The sequence below is a fragment of the Pinus tabuliformis genome, chromosome 4_2 (assembly GCF_031772625.1).
Source record: "Pinus tabuliformis cultivar Carrire ecotype Pingquan chromosome 4_2, CPIR1, whole genome shotgun sequence".
In the NCBI taxonomy this organism is placed as follows: Eukaryota; Viridiplantae; Streptophyta; class Pinopsida; order Pinales; family Pinaceae; genus Pinus; species Pinus tabuliformis.
The window spans coordinates 446,192,794-446,216,633 of NC_142304.1; positions in this window are offsets into that span (position 1 = coordinate 446,192,794).

A 23,840-nucleotide genomic window follows, 5' to 3' on the forward strand; every position below is an offset into this window, starting at 1 on the left:
GTCAATACATTCAATGAAACATGTTGTAGCTACTTCATCTTGCCTTTCCCTACTTTATTTTTGCTTCCTCTTGCCTTCTTTTCCTTTCTTTCTCCAATGCCAAAATTTCTCCAAGAAAACTCTGAGTGTCCAACAATGAGAGAGAGAGAGAGAGAGAGAGAGGGAATTATGAGAGAGCTCCAAAACTCAACTAACAAAAGGTTACCAACTGATCCTCGGAAGCCCTTTTATGAATGATTCCTCTATTTTCTTTAGTTTCCATTATTTTCCTTCAATTTCCTCCTCACATGCAACCTAAGACCTTTCACCTTCCTTTTCTCCTAATTTCCATTATTTTCATAAATAAATGTGCCAAAAATTCCATTTTTTCCTTTCCAAAGCCTTAGCCATTTCTTTTGCCAATTTCCTTATCCATAAATAATCAAGTGAACACCCACTAGGATGTCTTGCCCAACATTCATCTTGGAATAAGTGTACCATCAACCATGGTTATTATTTTTTCCTTTATTTACTTTTATTACATGGAATTTTCACCAGGGTTGTTACAAAATCCATGAATGAGTAACTAAATCAAAATGAGAAAATTTAGACATAAGAATTGGTTTCAAGACCAACAAATAAAAATGACATTGGCACAAAATGGGTCTTTAGAAACAAATTGGATGATTATGGATGCGTTGGAAGAAATAAGGCCTGATTGGTATGCAAAGGCTATGCTCAAGTTGAGGGAATATATTTTGAGGATACTTTTGCACCTGTAGCATGATTGGAGGTAGTAAGGATGCTCCTAGAATTTTCATTTCACAAAAAATTCAAATTATATTATATGTATGTAAAATCATCCTTCTTGAAGGCGACCTTGAAGAATTAGTTTACATAAAATAGCCTAAAGGATTTCAACTGTCAAAAAATCCTGAGGAAGTGTGTAGGCTGAAAAAGGAATTGTATGGACTTAAAGAACCACCTAGGGCATAGCATTCAAAATTAGACCAATACCTATAGTAGAAAGGATTCATAGGAAGAAACTGATAGTGACCTTTATATCGAATTTGACAATGATAATCTTTTAACTATTGTTGTTTATGTTGATGACATCCTTTTTGGTAGTGATGCATATTTACTCAACCAAAATTTTTCAATATATATGCAAAGATAATTTGAGATGTCGATGCTTAGAGAACTCTCATTTTTCCTTGGACTATAGATTACTCAATCAAGTAAAAGGTATATTCATTTCCCATAGCAAGTACCTCAAAGAAACGTTGATGAAATTTGGAATGGAAGAGTGTCCTCTTGTTAGTACTCATATGGTCACTAGATGTAAGCTCAGCAAATATGATGAGTCACCAAAGTTAAATCAAACAATGTATAGATCCATAATTGTAGTATTTTGTATCTAACATCCCCACGACCACAAATTATCCAAGTTGTTGGTGTAGTTGCAAGGTATCATTCAACCCCCAAACAATGTAATCTCTTAGTTTCCAAGATGCTTTTTAGATATTTAAGAAACACAATGGACTATGGTCTATGATATCCAAAGGGTCAAAGTTTTTCATTAATTGCATATGTAGAGGTTGATTGGGCTAGAAGTGTAGATGATAAGAAAAAGCACAAGTAGCAATGATTTTTTTCTTATAAATAGCTTAGTGACTTGGTTCTTCAAAAAAAAAACATCTATCTCCCTTTCTAGTACTGAAGCCAAATATGTAGCAATTGCATCAAGTTGCACCCAAATTTTATGGATGAAATAAGAATTACATGACATGAAGGTAATGTATCATAAATTTATTTCGATTGTCTATGATAATACAAGCGATATCAATATATATATAAATCTCGTTCTTCATTCAAAGACCAACCATATCCCCTTTAAGTACCATTTTCTTAGAGAACAGGTAGCTAATCAAATTGTGAAGTTAGGATACATCTCCACAAATGAACAAATCGTTGATATCTTTACCAAGTCTCTTCTTAAGAAGCTTTTGAGTATATAAGGAAAAAGTTAGGAGTGATGTCTCATCCTTCTCTTTGCTAGATTTCTTCACAAGAAAAGAGAGAAATTGTCCAAACATGTAAAAGGATGGTTGTCATGATTTGAAACAAGAAAAGGACCACACTCAGGGGGATTTTGTCATATCAACAGGAGGAGTACAATTTTAGGGGAAGTTGAGTGAAAATTCAAGGGAAGTGACATTGTAATATTATGCTAATGTCAATTTTTTTTCAGCCAAATATGGAGAATAATCAAGAGCCTCTTATATTCTATTAGGGTGACCATTGTTAGAGAGGGACTATTTGTCCATTGATGTCAAAAGGGGAGAGTAAGAAAACTTTGAAGATATTGAATATGGAGAGTTATCATTCCTCAACAACAAAGCGGGGGAGTGAACGAATAGTAGCATATTATTCAGCTTGATAGGGGAGTGTTCCCAGTGGTGGTGCTCCCATCAATGACCAACAATGTCTAACAATATTCGGTGGTGCTTCCATGAACTCCAAAGGAGGATATTGTTAAGAATTTTTTGTCATTGATGTCAAGCAATTTCAAGTTCAAGTGGAGCTTGTTGACATGAGAATGTTAAGCATGGTGTTATTGTGTTGATACCTAGCTTAATTTCTTTGATGAAGGTAATATATTTAAGGAATTTCTTCTTTAGTTCCTTAGCTCAAATGAGGAAACTAGGTGTTTAGTTGGATAGCTCTATCTAAGACCTTTCCAATAGTATATGTCACTTAGGCTAATTCCAAAGGAATAAGGAGAAATCTTATTTTGAAGTTATTCAGTTCAAGCAAGGTTCTTGCTATTATGGTGGCATAAATTTCAAGGTGCCAGGTAGAAAGGTAAGTGACAAGTCAACGACGTGGCCCAATGAGAAGATGGCCTATGGCACTTCATGGTTATGACACATGGCAGTTGGATTAGTCCGTTTTGGGTAACCAAATGGACCTTTTCCGAGTGACATGTGGCAGTGATGTAGCAGGATAAATGGTAGTAATGATGATGTGGCAGTGATGTGGCATGACAAGCCATAGTGATGGTGATGTGGAAGAAATATGGCATGACAAGTGGAACTAATTATGATGTGGGAGCACGTGAGAGCAACATATGGTAGGTGGATTCACTATTCTTGGGTGGCCAAATAAATTATTGGCAAGTGACACGTGGCAAAGTATGTGTAAGGAACATGTTAGTAGAGAACACATGGCAAACCCTAATTTGTCATACAGGATGATGTCGATGACATGTGGAAAATTGTGATTGGTACAAATGGAATTGATGTAGTGACTTTGGATACCTTGGGACCTGTTTCAAGGACTAATTTTGTAAAGTTTTCAGTGTTAAATATTTTTTATGGATTTCATAATTTTACAAAGGTGGGGCCATCAACCACTTCCCACCACCTAACAACAAGGGAACAAGCATTGGTGAATGAAAATCAATAGTAGAGAAACGATCGATGAAGCGTTGGACAAAGATTTTCCTATCAAAGGGAAACATTATCTAATAATTGTCCTATCTATCACCCATTGCTTATTAGTCTAGGAACAAAACATTGTGAATACCATCCAGAAACAAGTAGCGAGCATTGAACAACAAGGAAGTGGTCATAGCCCTTGGTTGTAGGTTCTATACACGTAATCACGGAGGGAACTATTAGCCACATGAAGTTGGAGTAACAAAAGTGTAAACAAATGTCGATGATCAACAAAGCGGTATGTCGACGGATAATAAGCTTTCAGTCACAAGCTCTTGTTTATATTGGCCTAAGGAGGAAGCACTCTAGGGACTATTGACTATTGGATTATTTTGTATTTATACAAAGAATAAAACCAAGACTAAGATCCAAGCTCTTGTGTTCTTGGTTCCGAGCTAATGGCCACAAAAAATAACATTGTGTTAATCCTCCTAGTTGAGGGGCTATGAAGTTTGAGGTTTGAACAAAGGATGTGCACATTGTGACTCTCGTGAGGAGTTATGAGAAGGTGCAAACAATGATACATTGTTGAATGGATACTCAATCCATAGTCTTGGTTGAAAATCAAATGTGCAATGTTTTGAATTCTCATGGTTGTTAACATAGTAAAATAGTTTGGGTTATTGATGTAGTCAAACAACTTGAGTTTTTGATATGATCAAACAATATTTCCATGGGTAAATACCACATATGTATACCCATGGTAATTGAAGGACCAACCTATAAAAGAAGAATAAAACAATGCAAGAAGGTTGGTTTCTCTAATGATAATTTGAGACTAAGTTAGAAAGAGAGCTGACAATGTAAGAATTAGGATGTGAAGTAGATGAATATAGGGAAAATTGTATATTTGAATTGTTGTTTTGAGTACGTCTATATTGCTATGAATATCTAGATTTTTGAGAAGTTAATGTTTGAACTTTAATGTTTGAACTTTAATTTGAGAAGAGTGTACATGAGGTTCTGATATTGAAAATGCATGATATATGGATCTTCTAGGAAAATCATGTTGGTGCTTGCATATCAGGGAGTGGGTTCTTCCTTTAGGCTAGTTCTTGTAAAGATCATGGGGTTGGTTCCTCCAATAGGTTGGTTCCTGAAAATTGTTGAAGTTGGCGCTTACAGCAACTAGGTGCTTGCAAATTAAGGGATGGGTGTCTCCTTCTAGTTGGAACCAATTAAATTTATGTAACAAGAGGTTGGATCTTGCATGTTCACTAAAAGCACAAATAATATTTGTGGTTTTCTCCCTTGATGGGTTTCCATGTAATTATTTGTGTCTCATATGTGTATGTTGTTTGATTTTTGGTGTTAAGGTGTAATTGATTAGTGATAAGATAAATAATCTTAAAATTTGTTAAAATATACATAACACTAGTTCACTCCACACCCCCACCCCCCCAAGTATTAACCTAGTTTCTAAGATTTCAGATATCAACATGAAAATATAAATTGCACAACTTACAAAAATGCAAATTGACCAATGACATGTTCATACAAGAAATTTCTGCAACAAACTATCTTCAATTCTTTATTAAAATTGGTAACAATATGCACGTTCAATATAGGATTTTCCAACCCCTTGTCTATTGAAAGAACATCCTTTTAATAGTTTCTATTTTCCAACTCTCAATCATTGGAAAAAATTCATAAGATCATTCCTTACAAGCAATAATATTGACACAACATTTTCGTTTTCTAACTTAGGATTATTATTACATAACAATTTTTAGTTAAGGAACTTGAACATGTACTATTCTTTATTTGTTTGCAAGAAAATTTAGTTGTCCTCATTTGTCTACTTTTTCCTTAATCCTCTCATTCTACCTATTGTTTAGTTGGGGGGAGGGGTTGTCCTCATTTGTCTACTTTTTCCTTAATCCTCTCATTCTACCTATTGTTTAGTTTGGGGGGGGGGGGGGGGGGGGGGGGGGGGGGGGGGGGGGGGTGGGGGGAGAGAGAGAGAGAGAGTTGACACAACATTTTCATTTTCTAACTTAGGAATTATTATTACATACCAATTTTTAGTTAAGGAACTTGAACATGTACTATTCTTTATTTGTTTACAAGAAAATTTAGTTGTCCTCATTTGTCTACTTTTTCCTTAATCCTCTCATTCTACCTATTGTTTAGTTGGTGGGCGGGGGGGGCGTGTTGTGCAGAGAGAGAGAGAGAGAGAGAGAGTTGACACAACATTTTCGTTTTCTAACTTAGGAATTATTATTACATAATTATTATTAGTTAAGGAACTTGAACATGTACTATTCTTTATTTGTTTGCAAGAAAATTTAGTTGTCCTCATTTGTCTGCTTTTTCCTTAATCCTCTCATTCTACCTATTGTTTAGTTGTGGGGGGGGGCTAGAGAGAGAGAGAGAGAGAGAGAGATATGCAAAATGCAGCCTAAATAAATTTATTTGCAAAAAAATGTAATTAAATAAACAACAAGAATCTTTCTATATCAAGAAATATAGGATTAGAATCAAGAAATATAGGATTTGATTTAACATGTTTACATGGGATGCACATTGATGTCTTGGATGGGTGATCCACTATTTACTCACCACCCAACCTTAAGAATTAGTATCAAATTGATCAACTAAACTCATAATAAAAGGTTTAATATTTTTTTTGAAGTCAATGCATTTCATGTGTGTGATAGCATATGGTATAGACTATACAATGTATTATTTTAGCCTTTTATCCTATATCACATCTATATATCAAATCTCGATATCTAGGGATCATAAAGAGTAAGTGTATTGAAAAAATGTATCTAAATGATATGTCAACAAAGACACATCGATGCTGACTACATTACACATATGATGGTCTTCAAATGCCACATAGGTTAATCCTTGTATAGGTAAACAATAAGATATGGCATAAAAAATGATTTATAGATGTCAAGAAGTGATCAAGATATGTGTGATAGAGTGAGATATAGTACTATTCAGGTATTTGAAAGGCTTGATCAAAATTTCTTAGATCCAAATATTCAGAATACAGAGCATCCAAGAGATTTCATTATGATCATATAACCAGGGTCCTGAATCTGGATATATTTGGAGACTAATTAAATCTAGGATCTCGATACAAGCCGCTTCATGAGGGATAATTCGAAATTCGGAATCAATTTTCTTTTTGAAGTATTTCAACCAAATCTATTCCAAATCCAGATTCATGTGAAACTTCCAACTACAATTGGCATGTCACTATGTGACTTCATCTACCATGTAAGATGCCTAATTAACATGATTAATAAAATAAGTGAAATAAGTTGCCACACATGAGATGAAATGTAATATTACACATCAACATGACATGTAATATTCCATGTCAACATAAACATAAATCAAACCCTTGAAATCTTTCATCGACTTTCAATTTTTAATTTAAAACCAAGAAAGAGTTGATAAACGAACTTGAGGTCTAGACATCTAGAATTTGGGTATTGTATGATTGCAAGTAATAATAAAATGGACATCATCCAAATTCAAATAAAATAAGTCAAGGATCCAACTAAATAAAAATAAGATTTGCTAATTTCATTTGAAACTGGATACATGGATATCAAAATTTGGGTATTTGGATACTTGGATTTTGTTGCTTCTCATGTTTGATCTAGATTTCAATACATGTAGCCACATACCCGAGATCTATAAGAATATTAGAATATAAAAATAATTCAAACTCTTTGACCTATAATTCATGACTATGACTCTTGCTATGAGTTTTCATCACTCTGCAAACAATAAGAAATCAAATCTGGATGAATGATAGTACAAATTAATTATAAATGAAAGTAGTGCAAACAAACTAATTGAAAACATCCAAAAATCTTAAAAACTCATCAAATGGAGTCAAATTTTTATTATTATAAAAATTAAAGTATTTATAAACAATATAAGCTCAAAATCAAATGATAATAAAATGATAAATCAAGAAAATAAGTAAAAAATTATAGGGTCCCCATAATTTTTTTAGAAAATTATAAAATAATAGTGGGTTATTGTAAAAGTCACAAAAAATGGCGATACAGTGGGAGAACCAATTATCTCTACCATTTTGTATATGGGTATACTGTTTTATTTGAAAATTTAAAAATTAACATTTGACTTCAGAAGTTTCCAAAATCTACGAGAATCCATTATACTGAGTACTTGTAAAATAAATGTTCTAAATTTTAAGAACACAACTCATTATCGTTTTATAGAGCACACCATATTAATTGAATTTTGAAATAACTTTAAAGGTTTTGAAAACATGTCAAAAGGCTGATGCTTTTCTACCAAACAATGTATACACACTTATGTTCCTCATCTCCTTATGGGCCGACATTGTTTTATATACACGAGAGTCCATAGGCCCAATGATGATACCTTAGTACCATACAAGCATGGCCCCGTTGCTAGTGAGCATCCATAGCCCTAAGAGGTTAGCTTGTATTTCCCACATTACTTAAAGTGCATTCAACCTCCTATTTATTTAAATAATTTTCTCTCACCCTTTTGATTTACATATAAATATTGGGGATAAGAAGTGGGGCATTACAGGAGTTACTTTAGTCAAAAAATAGTTGAGGTATAAAACTTTAGTGTGTCAACTATTTTTTCACTTATAATCAATTTTTTAAGAATAAAAAGTAATATATGATAAATTTCCTAGAAATCAACTTTGAAAGACAATATTAGTCAAATTTAAATACTCTTCATAGAATGTAATCATATTTGTTGTTTATATATATTAAAAAGATATTAAGACAAAAAAACCTTTAATATTTGCTGATAAAAGTATTATTTTTAATAGTACAACCAGAATTTATTGCCACTACAATAAATTGTAATCATCTAAAATTACATAATCATTCTATAAATTAAATTATAAGCAACATAGCCCCAAAAAAATCAATTAAAATTTCAAACAACATTAAAATAATAAATAAAATAGATGCTATTGATACAGTAATGTATTAAAATCATCCTTTGAAAGAAATTATGGAAAAAAAAATCTTCAATATTTCGGCATTCATAGGGAGGCCTTTTAATTTCCTCTCCAATGATTATGTGTGGGGCCAATCTTTGAAAAATCTAAAATGATCCAAATTAGAGGTGTTGAAATTTTGTATGTTTGCCCCATTCCTCATGAGCTATGTCCCATTTAAGGACCAAATCACCAATTTGGAGATCCTCATCACTAATTGAATTTTTATGAAACCAATTCTTAATAATTTTTTGATGTATGTTAAGCTTGTTATTTTCCGTATCCTACGCTTCTTCTAATTTAATTAGAATTTCAATCATTTTATGCATTACTAAATATTATTCTTCTTTAACATATTAATCTAGCTACAAAGAGGGTAAGAATATATTAGGAGGTAAAATAGGTATCTTTCCATGGACGATGAAAAAATGTGAGTTTCATAATGTTTCTTTGGGCGTAACTTTTCTTTCCCATAATGCAATGTGAAGAGCATTGTGTCAATTTCTTTGATTATCATCAACAATATTTTTAATAATTCGAATTAAATTTCTTTTCGTTGATTTTTGTAAATTATTTCCATGTGGGTAGTGATTATTAGAATATTTACTCTTAATTCCCTATTCAAAAGAAACTTCAATTTGCTTTAGGGAAGAGAAATAAGTGGCATTGTAAAAGACGAAGGAGACAGGAATTCCAAATCTTGTGATAATATTTTTCTCAAGGAAACAAACCACCTAATTTTCATTAACTATATTGAGAGGGATAGCTTCTATCCACCTTGTGATGTAATTCATAGAAATGGTAATATACTTATGAAGTAGAGATGAATTTGGACTAATTTTTCCAATAATTTATAGTCCCTAGTGTTCGAATAGACTTTTATCATGAGTAGCCACAAAGGAAATGAAATTTTTTTCTCTCTCCCAACAAATGTCTAATATTTTTTTACATTTTCTTGAATATATGAGAGTATCTCTAAATAATGTTAGCCAATAATAGCCAGCAGAGAGGATGTTATATGCAATGGTATCACTGTTAGAATGTCCACCTACTAGACCATTTTGTAATTCAACTAATATATTTTCAGCATATGCCTTCTCTAAGAATCTTAACATGATAATACCATAGTTATTCTGGAACAACACTTCACCAACTAATTTATAATTAGTAAAATTTAATCTTAAGGTTATTTTCTTTTTAAGATGTAGATATTGTGGAGTGTTACCATGAGTTAAGTAATACTTTAACTCATTGTAATTGGAATTAATTAAAATAGACATGTAATATATCTCTTTAGTACTTACTTTAGCCTCATTCTCCAATGTTTATTCTTCCTTTATTTTAGAACCTTTGGATTCTACTACTAACCTACAAAACCCATTCCCTTGAACAATATTTATCAGTTTAATCTCTAGATCATACTCTTGGAGCACCAATTCACTCTTATATCTCTTAATTTTTTCTATACAACCGATGAACAAAGAGATGTGGATGATTAGCTTGGTATGAGATTTAAGTACGTATGCTTTGAAAAATTTTATTGCCTTAAAAACAATAAATGGCTATTTATCCACTTTAAGATAATTATGTTAAGCTCCCTGCAATCATGAACTCATGAATGAAATTAGCATTTCATTTCCATATACATTTATTTGAATCAATATAACAACAAATGATGAGTCACTGGAAAAAACATATAATATAAATTATTTAATAAAATCAAGATTCATTCATTTAAGATCTTCGGCTATAACTTGTTTCATGGAATCAAATGATCTACTCTCTTTATTATGACAATTAAAGTCAACATTCTTCTTTATCATGTCATGTAGTTGTTTGACTATTTATATAATACTATGTATGAACCTCCTCACAAAATTTATTTTCCTTGAAAACATTTGCATTGAATTTTTACGATGAGGGAAATAAATTTGTGATATGGTTCTCGTTCTTTCAACTTCAATCATAATACTAAATTTTAAACAATGAACCATAAAATATTAACTTCAATTACATCAAAATTTGTTTTATTTTAGTGAGATTCCATATTTTATACAACAATCAAATTTATGTCTTAAATGATCAATATGATCCTTTTTGTTTTTAGAAAATATATTAACATCATCTAAAAAATGACCACAAACTTATTTATCAAACCTATGAAAATGATATCCATGGCCCTTTGAAAAGTATAACTCCCATTTATTAGATCAATTTGCTTTATCCTATAAGCATACATGCTCCATTCATTCTAAAAATAGTTTCAATTGATCTACATGTGAAATGAGGACTTGGTTGTAACTAGAAAGCTATCCAACAAAGATAAGGTTTATGAATCAAAGATACACTTAAAAATATATTCCAGTGGAGGACAAAGGTAATTATCTTTGTTTAAATTGAGGAAATCAATGCAAATATGAATTCCCTCATTATTTTTCTAAATTGGAACCATATTTGATAGCCAGTAAGAATGACAAATTGGAAAAATGATTTCCTTTCCTAACAATTCCGTTAATTCTTATCTAATTCATTGTTCCATTGTGGATGGGTTTTCCTTAACTTTTTCTTAACTAGTTTTAATTTTTTTTGGTGGAATCGCATGTTAAACGATATTCAATTCATATGTTTTCAATTCACTATACATCCATGAAAAAACATCTTTATACTATTTGAAAAGTTGAATAAATGTAGAACATTCAAAAGGTGTACATTTGATTCCTAGATTAATATTATGAGTATTTCTATCCATGCTTATATTATTACCTTGTTCTACATGAATGAGATATTATTTTTATATTTTGGCACTCCTTTAAATTTATCTTGAAGATTGTAATTTTTTCCATATGAACAACTAATTTTAGAATCCCATTTTATGCTATAGGTTCTAATTCTAGGGAAATCTACTCATTTATGTCTAAATCATGATGTTGTTAATTGATGACCAATATTTTAAATACACCCTCTTAGGTGAGGAATTCTAGAATTTAATCATCATCACCAAATACTCTGCAAAAGAATACATTGATCATCATCCTCAAATACCCTCCAATTAGTCATGTTGTCAAGGATTGAGGGCATAAAAATTAATTCAATATAAAATTGATCAAAATAAAATAAACTAAAGGAATTGATTTTGATACTACATTACAAGTGGCTCAATATCTTAATTTTGTGAATGATGTACTAAAATTATATCAAATGCATCAAAGTTTGAAATTAAATTCCGTACCTCTTTTTGATAGTTATAAAAAAAGGAATCTAGACAATAGTTATCAATAGTAGAATGTGAGAACATTGGAGGCTTGTTATGATCATTTAAATTTGTTATAGTGTGTTTCATGTGCATTTCACATAACCTTGACATTCGATCTATCTTGTTGTAAAGTTTGAGTAGTGGATTTCTTTGGCTCAACATTTAGTTTTCTACATATAGAGTGAAACATTACATAAATGAGGCTCTTGAATCCACTAGGCAGTTGTGTACATTTTGGTTAAATAATTTCGAATGTCAATAAAAAGGGTGTAATAATTGTTCTCTTATTAATGTTGCATTTACATTATATTTTTTTTGTGATTAAAAAGTTAGTGCTCCTTTTCCTTCATCCTTTTCTTTGGAAATAGATTCATTCTTTTCATAATTATAATTATATTATGCCTAAAGTTATTTTTTTCTTTCTATTGAGAGATTTTGGATAATTCATTTAAAGATATATCAAATCTGATATTTTTCATATCTTTTACTAGATTATAATCTAACTTATCACAGACTAAACTTGATTTACCTATATCCAAATTTGATTTGATGTGGGAAGAATTTATCTTCACTAGATAGGATGTAGAAGGATATCATGTGTTTGTTGGAGGTCATTTTCTTATGGTTTGAACCATGCAAAACTCCCTCTTCATCATTGCATATTTTAACTTGTAAATAAGATTTTTTACGATACCATGGGCTATTCCCATGACTTATAAATACCACATGCCCGAAAAAACATAACTCATATCGTATGAAACTTGTTCATGACATTTCTTTTTAATTAATTTATTTACTTACAAGGGAAAACAAGGCATAACTATTTTTAAGATAAATCCCAACCTTTGATTTATGACTATTACTAGAATATTCTAGAATATTTTGTGAAAGTTAAATCCTTACCATCCACCTAATAGTTGTTCATAATTAAATTAAAATTATGGAAATATTATTCCAATATAGACATGGTGTAACAAGGAAGATATCTTTAAAAACCACGTGTTTTAATAAGAAATGTAAAGTCATATATTTTTCTCTTTTCTCTTTGGACAGTTTAGGGTTTGGAAATTTTACAGCTATGGTTTCCTCAAGTTAGTTATCTATGTTATTGGCTTCCTTTATGCACTAGGCTGGAGGAAGTGACCTCCAATTCTCATTCTACAATGTATCGTTTGGTGATGCTAATCCAAGAGGCAGTGAAAATGGAGATGGGGGAAAACAATATTTCAACTTTCACTCTACAAATATAGGTGCCCCCCCTTACAATTCCATAGATTCGTCAAAAGGTTCACATAATAAGCTAGGATATTGGTCCATTGTCTACAAAAAGAATCCAATGACCCTAAATTCAAGATAAAATCTTCTGAAATAGAGAACTACATCTAATTCATGCAAGACCATGCTCTGATTGGGAAATTTTTGGGCTTCTGGCCCATAAAAAGTGCTCTCATTAGTTGGATTCAAAATAAATGGAACCCTAAAAAATAAAAAAATCTAGAATTTGGGGCCAAATGCTTCTCCACTATGATATTTGCTAATATGGAGGATTGGACAAAAGTATACGAAAGGAGTCCATATTTATTTAATTTTGTAGGAATTTACCTCCATTTTTGGACTGAATGATTTTGTCCAAATAAAGAAAGATTTATGATGGCCCTAGTTTGGATCAAACTATACTCTCTACTAAGGGAATTTTTTGAGAAAGAAACACTAAAGGGTATAGGCAATACCCTTGGTCACTCTATCAAATCTTCACAAGTCACCAAATTTGTGTCTACATGGATACCTCTTAGCCTCTCCTAGTCGTCATTGATCTCTATTTCAAGGAAAAGATCTAGAAACAATTATTGGACTCCAAACACATCCCCTTTCAATGTTGGCATTTCCATGAATATGGTCATCACTTTAAAGAATTTCCTCTTCACATCATGACAATGCAACAACTTAAGGACCCACCCACAATTCCAAAAGGCTTCACTCAATTCAATACCAATTGCAAGCATACAAAGGATTCAACTTATTTTGAAACTAATATAGGACCCCAAACCCAGAATAGTGTCGAATCCCTCACTAGCACATCCTCTAATGCATCTTCGGTGACGCAAGTGCCTTCTGAACCAGATTTGTCCACGACTACTATTAGATCACACCAAGAGGGATAAGGAGTTCCTACAAGCTTCCCCATCCCTTTTGGTCCCCACAATCAAGGTTTCCTATAAACTTGATATCTCAACGACAAAGGTGCTCTCTGAAGATATTTCATATGGATGTGAGGATATGGAAATGGATTCTTTATATTTGCAAGCAATTGCAGCATATTAGAAGAACAAGAATCCTAAGTCCATTCTTGAACATCATGTCCAGATATTAAAGAAATCACTCCTCAAAGATAATACCAAGTTACACTCAAAATGAAACACTCCATCCATTCTCTCAAAAATATTGGGGTCAATCTTCAAAACCCCAAAGACTAGCATAAACTTTTTAAAGAAGATAGGCATAGAGGCAAGTGTAGCAAAAAGAAGCTCTTAGAATAATTAGGTGAATTATTGGTTAATTTAGGCATAATTACTTTGATGACTGAGTACTTTACCTCAACTTCTCCTTCTACTCAACGAAAATCATCTCATGGAATACAAGAGGCCTAAATTGCTTAGGTAATCAAAGGCTTCTTAAGACGCATCTTCGCTAAGATAAAGAAAATATAATGGTGATTCAGGAAACAAAATTCTCTCATGCAAGAGTATCCTATATTATCTCCAAATGTTGGAAAGGTGCCCAAATCTTGGCAATTGACGCAAATGATCAAGAAGGAGGTCTAGCTACATGTTTTCATCCTAAAGATGTTTTTATCATAAATCATTGGGAAAACTATAGAGTTTTAATAGCCAGATTTTGAAATTTAGGCTCAGATCAAGAGGGATATACATCCAATGCCTTTTGAACATACATTACTGGTGGAAGATTATAGTTCCTTCATGCTCTAAAAAGACTAGGTTGGATTTTGAAAGATCTCCTATGGGTAATTGTGGGAGAATTTAATATAATAAAATCCCTCTTTGAGAAAAACGAAGGTATTTGAAATCTTGATTACGAGGTAGATTACTTCAAAGTCACCATGCATGTACCAAAACTAGTGGATCTAGAGACCATCAAATGAAATTTCACCTAGAAAAACCGATGTAAAGAAAAGCACCAGGTTTCCTCTAGCCTGCATATCTTCCTTATTTATGAAAATATCATGGAAAATGATCTATTTTTAGAAGCCTCCATCCTTCCTTGCATAGGATCTGATTACTGACCCATGTATCTATGTATTGTCTTCAAATTCAAGCCTATGAATCAACCCTTTTGTTTCGATATTTTTTGGCTCTCAAACCCATCCCTCCCAGACAATGACAAAACATGGTGGATAAAAGCCCCTTCAAATCCAATATCTCCCATGAAGTATCTCAAAAGTTGCATCAAAATCTAGAATAAGAAATATTTTGGGAACTTATTTCAATCTTAAGTAGCTCTTGAAGAACACATGAAATAAATACAATGGATCAGAAGACCTTGCGACAGAGGAAGAAACCCTTACCACTTGTCTCAAATATTGGAGAAAATAGAAGGATATTTTCTGGCGTAAAAAATCATGCATAAAATGGCTCGTAGAAGGTGAGAAAATTTATAATTTTTTCGTTTCTCTATGCTTAATGATAGAATAAAAAGAATAATCTCTTCCCTAGAAAATTTGGTGAGAATTAAGCTCTTAAAGCGCGTCAATATTGAAGTTGATCTTGTTTCCTATTACGAACTTCTCTTATCAGTCTTTCCCCTCCAAAGCCAAATCCATCAGCAAAATCACCCACTACATCTTTTCCTTAGTTAGTTCGGATCAAAATGAGGTTCTACTTCATCCCACTACCATGGATGAAGTAAAAGCAGCCATCTTTAGAATGCCCCAAAAAAAGCACCATGGCTTGATGACTTTACATCTGATTTCTCATGAATGCTAGTAATTCATAAAAGAGGATGTTTGGAGAGTTGCAGGTGAATCTCAATTAGAAAAAGTTATCCTACCAACCCTCAATGCTACTCTTCTTACCCTTGTACCAAAAAAATAGAATTTAGAGGACCTCAGTGGTTTTCATCATATTTCCCTTTGCAACATTGTCTACAAAATTATCTCTAAAGTCATTGCCAATCATTTGAAACCCCTTCTTCCATCACTCATCTCTTAAGAGTAGACAAGTTATTTTGAAGGAAAACAAATTTTGGATGGGCTAATAGTGGCCCAAGAGTTATTTAATTCCTTTCATCATTAAAAAAAAAATCCATACTCAACAAACTCGATTTATCTGATGGTTTTGATAAATTAATTTGGTCTTACATTTCAAAAATTCTTAAAGCGTTTGGTTCCTTGGAATCCTGGATCACATAGCTTGTTTCCCTTGTCTCCTTTGCCTTCTTCTCTATATTAGTTAATTTTTCTCCCTCTAAGGCCTTTAACCATTCTAGAGGAATTCATAAAGGCGGTCCTCTTTCTGCCTTTATCTTCATTCTTGTATTCAAATGGCTGGGACAGGCCCTAAAATGAGTTATTACTACTGGTGCCATCAAGGGTTTATGCTTTTCCAACTCTAATGACAAAGCCTTGCACCAATAATTTGTGGATGATACAATTCTCATGGGTGTTCCAACTATTTGAAAAGTTTTAACCTTTCAAAAATTCTTGGATGGTTTCACGGTTACCTCAGGCATGGACATAAATTCAAAAAATTTCAAGATCTTATTCTTAAATACCCCCCCCGCCCACTATTAAACATCATCTCAATAATATCTTGGGCTTCAATAAAATCACCTTACCCATTACTTATCTAAGGACCCCTTTAGCTCAAAATTCCATGTGTACCAAAATTTGATTTAACCTTATTCAAAATTTTACCAACTAATTATATAGTTGGACTTTCCACTCACTTAACATAGTTGGTAGAACTATCCTCATTAAATTTGTCCTACATGCTTTACCCATGTATATTCTATCTGCCCTTGCAATAACTAAAAGCATCCTTCATATAATAAAAGTCCTTAAGAAAACTTACTTATGGGGAGGAGTGAAAAAAAGAGGGAAAATGGGAACTAGTTTCTTGGGAGAAATTATGTATCCCTAAAAAACTAGGAGGATTGGGCCCCTAGGATCCAAAAACTCTAAAATTTGTCCTAGGAGCCCAACTTTGGTAGTGCTAGATGAAATAAGGTCAAGAATTGTGGAATAAAATGGGTTCTATTAAGTACATAACCACATCCCAATTAATAATGCCTCCACACAATTATCTTTCCATTTAGATCATTGATCTAGAGTTTGGCTTGTAAAGGAAAACATTTAGTGTAAGAACATTTCTTTTGGGTAGTCAAGGATGGAAAAACTCTTCACTTTTGGGATGAATCTTGGCATCAATTTCCCAAACATTCTTCCCAATCACATCTTCAAGATATACATTATGCTATGCAATCTCAAGGGAAAATTCTTGTTTCTGATTACGAGGAAAACATCTCCCCAAAAACTAATGATAGTCAATGGAAATCTCCCTCCTCCTAGGACATCCCCTTATTAGCCCAAGCTATTGAACAACTGAAGGAAAATTTTCTACATTGGAAAATCCACTTTTTTGAAGACCTGAACAAACTTTGTTGGGGATATCAGCCATAAGATTCTTCCACCATCAAATAAGATTACTTCCTTACAACCAATCACACTCACACTTTGAATTAGCAGCTATGGTCTAAAATCAGGCATTAGAAGCTTTGCCCCAAAATGACTTATTTTCTATAGCTTCTCCTTCATAGAAAAACATTAACCTAGGATAAGCTTCTCTCCAGGGGTTATGTTGGTCCCTCATTTTGTTTCTTGTGTTGAGCCAGTGAAGAAAACTGTGAACATCTCTTTTACTTTTAACCTCTAGCCCAAGTCATTTGGAATTGGTTCTTTAATATCTTCATAAATCGTTTTTGATTGGGGACATGCCCCTTGGACTTGGTCGATAATTGGCATTTTTCCCCATTTTTCAATCCTATTCTCAATAGAGCTTGGATTCTTTCACCTAGCTTCATCCTCTAGATTCGTTGGAAATAATGCAATCAATGTATCTTCCACAACTCTAAAGGTTCCAACCTCTATCTTTGGAACATTTTTCTTTGTAATCTCAAAGGAACCATCCTTATGTCTAATTGGTTGGCCTTAGACTAGAAATTCCAAGACTTTAAGACATATATTCTCATTGCTCTCAATATTCCCTCTTCCCTTGCCCAAGTCTCATATCCCTCTCCCTCATTGACTCTCCCCTTCCCCTCGCATTGGTATTCCCTTCCTCCTAATTTTATCAAACTAAACTTTGATGGTGCCTCCAAGGGAAACCTTGGTCCTACAGGCTTTGAAGGAATCTTTCACTTAGAAATAGGAAGCATTATTCATTTATATATTGATTATATTGGACACAACAATAATAATGTACCACAACTCAAAGCTCCTGAAATGGAGCTAAGAATTGACTCCACCCTCAATTTTTGTTACTTAAACCTTGAAGGTGACTCTCATATTGTTATTTCTGTGATTACTAAGCTCCTCCATGGATCCTCCTCTCTCAAAATCTCTAAAATTTGGAGACTCAGAATCTCTTTGAATCTCATCGAAGAACTTATCCCTTGAATCTTTGCTACTATTCCCTCACATATTGTTGCAGATTGACTAATCATATCACAGATTGATTAGCCAATGAAGGTTGTGTTACACTCTCCATGTTCATCCATTTTTCTTGGTATTCCTTCCCCCCTTCCTTATTAAAACAAGAATTCGAGTAAATAGCAGCTTAAGATATCCATACCCCAATGTGGGTGGCAAGCAATGAAACAAATAGAATTAGGTTATAGGTATGTTTTTCTTTACTTCCATGATCGATTCAATTTTCTTGTTAGCATAGTCTCTGTAACTCAACAAGGGTGTTAATTTTTATCATTTACTGTCGGTCTCCCCCTAAGCAGGGAAAAAAATGGTTTTAGTCATTATTTTTCATAGAGTCTTCTCTACTTTTACAAGTTCTTGACTCTATACTTTACTGCATGTGATCTAGTTTCCAAGGTGGTAGGCTTGGAACAATTTTTTTGCTAAACAGATGTAAAAGAAAATTATTACAATACAAAAACAAGTCTCTCATCTTACAAATAAGGATTTCTTATACATCAATTTAATATTTGACTATATTATAATCTTAAATTAATTCAGGATAGGTGATCATCTTAATAACTCCAATTCAAAATTCTCCTATAATTTTCTTTTTATGGATTATTTTGCAAAACCATGATTTAGTTTCTCAAGATTTATTTTACATTTTTTTGATAAGGCTATTTATAATATTATGGTTTTGAATATTGGGTTTATAATATTAGATTGAATATTAGGGTTTATGTATTGCATTTAAAATTAGGTTTTATAATATTGGGTTTAATATTACAGTTTATAATACAGGGTTTATTATATTATGCTTTATAATGTTAGGGTTTAATATTGTGATGTTGGAATGACACTGAAATCTATCTAATGTCACATTGTAACAAACATTGTTACAATGTGACAATTAATTTGACAATCATTGTCACAATGTTACATTACATTACAATTTAGTCAACGCTGCATTGTGACATTACAAAATTAGGGTTTCACATTGCAATTTATAATATCAGGTTTAATATTTGGGTTTATAATATTGGGGCTTATAATATTAGGTTTAATATTTAGTTTTATAATATTGGGTTTAATATTAGGTTTTTCAATATTGGGTTTTACTATTTGGGTTTCAAATATTGGGTTTACAGTATTAGGGTTTGATATTGGATTTATAATATTGGGTTTAAAATTAGGTCTTATAATATTAGGATTTATAATGTTGGGTTTAATATTAGGGTTTACTATAGGGTTTCAATGTTAATTGAAACTTGGTCACTTAGTCGAATAATTAACTTATCCTTACCTAAATTAAAACCTCAATACTAAAGTGAATATTAATAACCAATATTAAAACCTAATACAAATATTATAACTTATATATTAATTAATATTAATATAATAATAATGTTAATAGCCGAGAGGGTTAGCTTAATTGGTCAAGGTCTTATTACGAGGTCAATTCTCCTCGACACCCTTGGGGTAAGACTCTGATTAGTTTGGTCGGTGGGATGTGATCCCTTCGAGTGGATCTGACCGTATTTTCCTCAGAATAATAATAATAATAATAATAATAATAATGATGATGATATTATTATTATTATTATTATTATTATTAGAATAAAATTATATTAAAATCTAATTATTATAATTGTATACTAATTAATATTAAAATTAAATCCCTACCATACATCTAATAATTTGATATACACTTATCGGCATATATCAACCACATTTAATATTGTGATTGTACATCTAGTTGATATATGCTTATCATCATATATCAACCACATTTATTAATGCGGTTGTGCTAGTTTTTATTACAATACAAAAATAAGTCTCTCATCTTACAAATAAGGATTTCTTATACAATACTTTAATATTTGACTAATTTATAACCTTAAATTAATTAAGGATAAGTTATCATTTTTATGCCATTAGATGTCATCTATATTGGAATTGGGATACTTGAATTTCCAACGATGGATTAAATTAAAGTTCTACAAAAGGTTTTCCATTTTCATATTTCCATATGACAAATGGCATACAAATATTTATGAATTGCATTTAAAACATAAATTAAATTTAGGATTGAGCTTGTAAAATGCCCTGCAGCACCTCTTTACATTCACATTCTCCTTCAAGTAGTTGATTTGAAATTTAATGTATGACATATGCATTGGAGGTGGCTATTGTTGTGAGTTTTACTCATTATTGTAATTTACTGGCCAATAAAATTGTATGGTTTGGTTGCTTTAGGTTTTGCATTGTTCGCATAGGAAGAGATGATGGGAACTGTCATTTTCCAAAGGAAAAAGAGGATGTGGAGGATGATTCACATCCTCTCTTCCTCTACAAATGATGCATAAAAGCTATAAAGACAAGTTTTGTATCCGTGTTGAAAAAAATTATTAAGTATGAACAATTGGTATTAAACTCATTCCTGGAAAAGAACACAACCATACAAAAAGTAATCAAGTTCAAAGGAGAGCATATATAATTTAGCTGGACATTAGTTCAGGTGAGAGTTCAAAAAATAGGAAGGGTTTAATCATTTCTCAACAATTTGACCAAAGCTATGGTAACCATTTTATTAATACATTAATGTTATAAAAGTAATATAGGAACAATAATGTTTTTTTATATTAAATATCATTATTAGTCTCTTCCCTTTCGGGGCTACAGGGACTATTGTAATCAGTTTTTAGCTGCTTCATTAGTCTGGCCCACGAACCAACACAGAAACCAAGTTACTTAATTCAAGTAAACCTAATGTTTTTAATTTATATTTTATAAAGTATTTTTAAAAGCCTTTCATCAACTTATACATCAACCTATAGGTTTCTTCTCACCGTTATTTTGACCAATCTGACACATCTGTGATTTAAACATCTTATTTAGCCTCATATCGAGGCAAAATGTACTTAAAAGTTAGGATAAATGTCAATTGATCTCGATAGTTTTAGTCTCAATTATTTAATGCTAACATTAGTTTTGAAGACATTTCATGTTTTGAAAAATTAAGAGGTTACAATCGACATCACACATATTGAAAAAAACTCTGTAGGGTAGTAACACGAATTTTGCATGGCAGTAACCACTTGTCTTCAGTTCTGAAGACTGTGGTCACTTGTATTCAATTCTTCTTCAATTCTAAATGCTATATGGTAGCATGTTGGCCTTTTTGTAGATCTCTCAAAGACTTCTCAAAGACTATATGGCAGCCAACCTTTTTGCAGATTTCTCAAACAGGAATTTGCTCATGAATTTGCTCGTGTTGCAGATTTCTCAAACAAGAATTTGTTCTAATTCTTTGATTCTCATGGCAGGAAGCATGATTCTCATGGCAGGATGGCAGGATGTGAAGTTTTCTCTAATGCTTTGATTCTGTAAATATTATTTTCTCTAATGTTTTGATTCTGCAAATATTCTCTAACTCTAAAGCTTTGATTCTGCAAATATTTTCTAATAAGAGAAATACAGACGTTAATGATGCGTGAAGAGTAATACCTGTCTTTCCATTCCCCTTTTTCATTTTGTTGCAGGAGGCATTAGCTTGGCTTCTTCAAAAGTCTGAAGAAAGCTGCTTCTTCTGAAGTCTGAACAAAGTTGCAAAGCAGTCTCAAACATATCATTCACAGGTGTGCATACTCTCCTCACTCTTATCCACTACAACCACAATATTACTCACAATCTTAAATCTATGCCCTATTGTATGCAATTTCTCTTCTAAGTCCAGCGTAATCCCACCATTTTCTTAGCAAGGAACTAATACCTGCAAGATAAGCAAACGGGTCAATCTACACCAGGTAAATATCAGAAAAATTGTATTATTATTAAATGTATCCAAAACGCTGCCACCATCATACAAAACAGTGCCTAAAAGGGTTTATGGATAGACACCGAACCAACATTTACTAATGGTTTTGAATGCTAGCATGTATTTAGAGGAATTTTTTTATTAATGGTTTTGAATGAAAGCATGTATCAGAATTAACGAGGAAAATCTCTATAATGAATTAGACATATTTTTATGTGTGCGACTTTATCTTCATAAATCTTGAAATCCACTCTTTCCATGAAAGTGAGTAAAAGCAGAGCGAACAACCAAAGCAGAGGTGAATTGTGCTATTTTTCTAACACGATGAGAGTAAATTACAGGTTCCAAGCATGAAGGGATTGACATGAAATATTTTTAATATATACAAAGGGTTGACATGTAATATTTTTAATCGATACAAAGGGAAGGGCAAGAATTTCAGCATCAAAGCCGAAAAAATAAGATTCCAGCAATGTTTATCAATGCTAGGGTTCAAATTTGAGCTAAAAGTTTCTAAGAATGTTTCAGACATCCAACATTCAGAATATACAAAACAGGTTTTAGATAATGTAAAGAATATACAAAACAAGTTTCAGATAATGTAAACTAAGTCGGAAGACGTTGATAATGTTTCAGATATTGGACAATATGAGTTGGAAGATGTCAAAAACATTTATGACGACAGAAAAATGGCGGGGTGGGAGAGATTGACCATGAATTCTTTTCATTCCATTCCTCTCGAAGCGTTTTATGCATTAACCATCAAACATAGTTTTGAAGTTCTAGGCGGCACGCAGATCAGAGAGGCAGTGGAATGAGGCTAGTAAAGCAAGAAGAGTCTTTGGCATAAATAAGATTGTATCAATCTATGCTGTTTAGTGTGTGCTTAGTTCCGCATCAGTATATAGAGAGCGAGATCCAAGCAACTTTCGTAGACCTAACCTTGACTAAACACTGCATTCTTTTCTAATTTCTCCAGTGTTTTATAAATCACTGGCTCTACCCTAACAGTCTGTAAAATTTAAAGTCAAGGGTTTCAATTTACCAATAATTTCAAATATAAATCTCTGAATGTCCAAAAAATTACGTTCTGGGTCTTTCTTTACAGCTAATTTTATTGTTATTTTCATTATCGATATCTGGTTTTGTATAAATTCACTACATAAGGGATTAAGGGAATTAGAAATGAGAATCTAGACACCTACTATAGCCTGAAACAAGATCTTTGTCCGCCAAGAAAAACAGCTGAGGCGCCTGAAACAGGATCTTTGTTCGCCAAGAAAAACAACAACATGAATTGATCCTTGTCATTGTTAGCCTGGATGGATTCAAAAGCGATGGAGAAATTTTCAAGAGTTGCATCAATCTGAGTAAAATCCATGGTTTCTGCCCTATTTGCAATATTCCCACCCAAACATTTCCAAAGGTTTTTGTTAGCATGTCGTATTACTTACTCTTATTGATGCGCTAATGATTTGGTTATCTGTTTTATATGGTTTATAACAATGCTTCTAGTAGCTTTATCTAATCTTTTGAAAGGTGGTCGTTCACGGTTTAAGCAGGTGATTTTAATAGTTCTACTAAAGGTGGTTTTCCATGCAGCA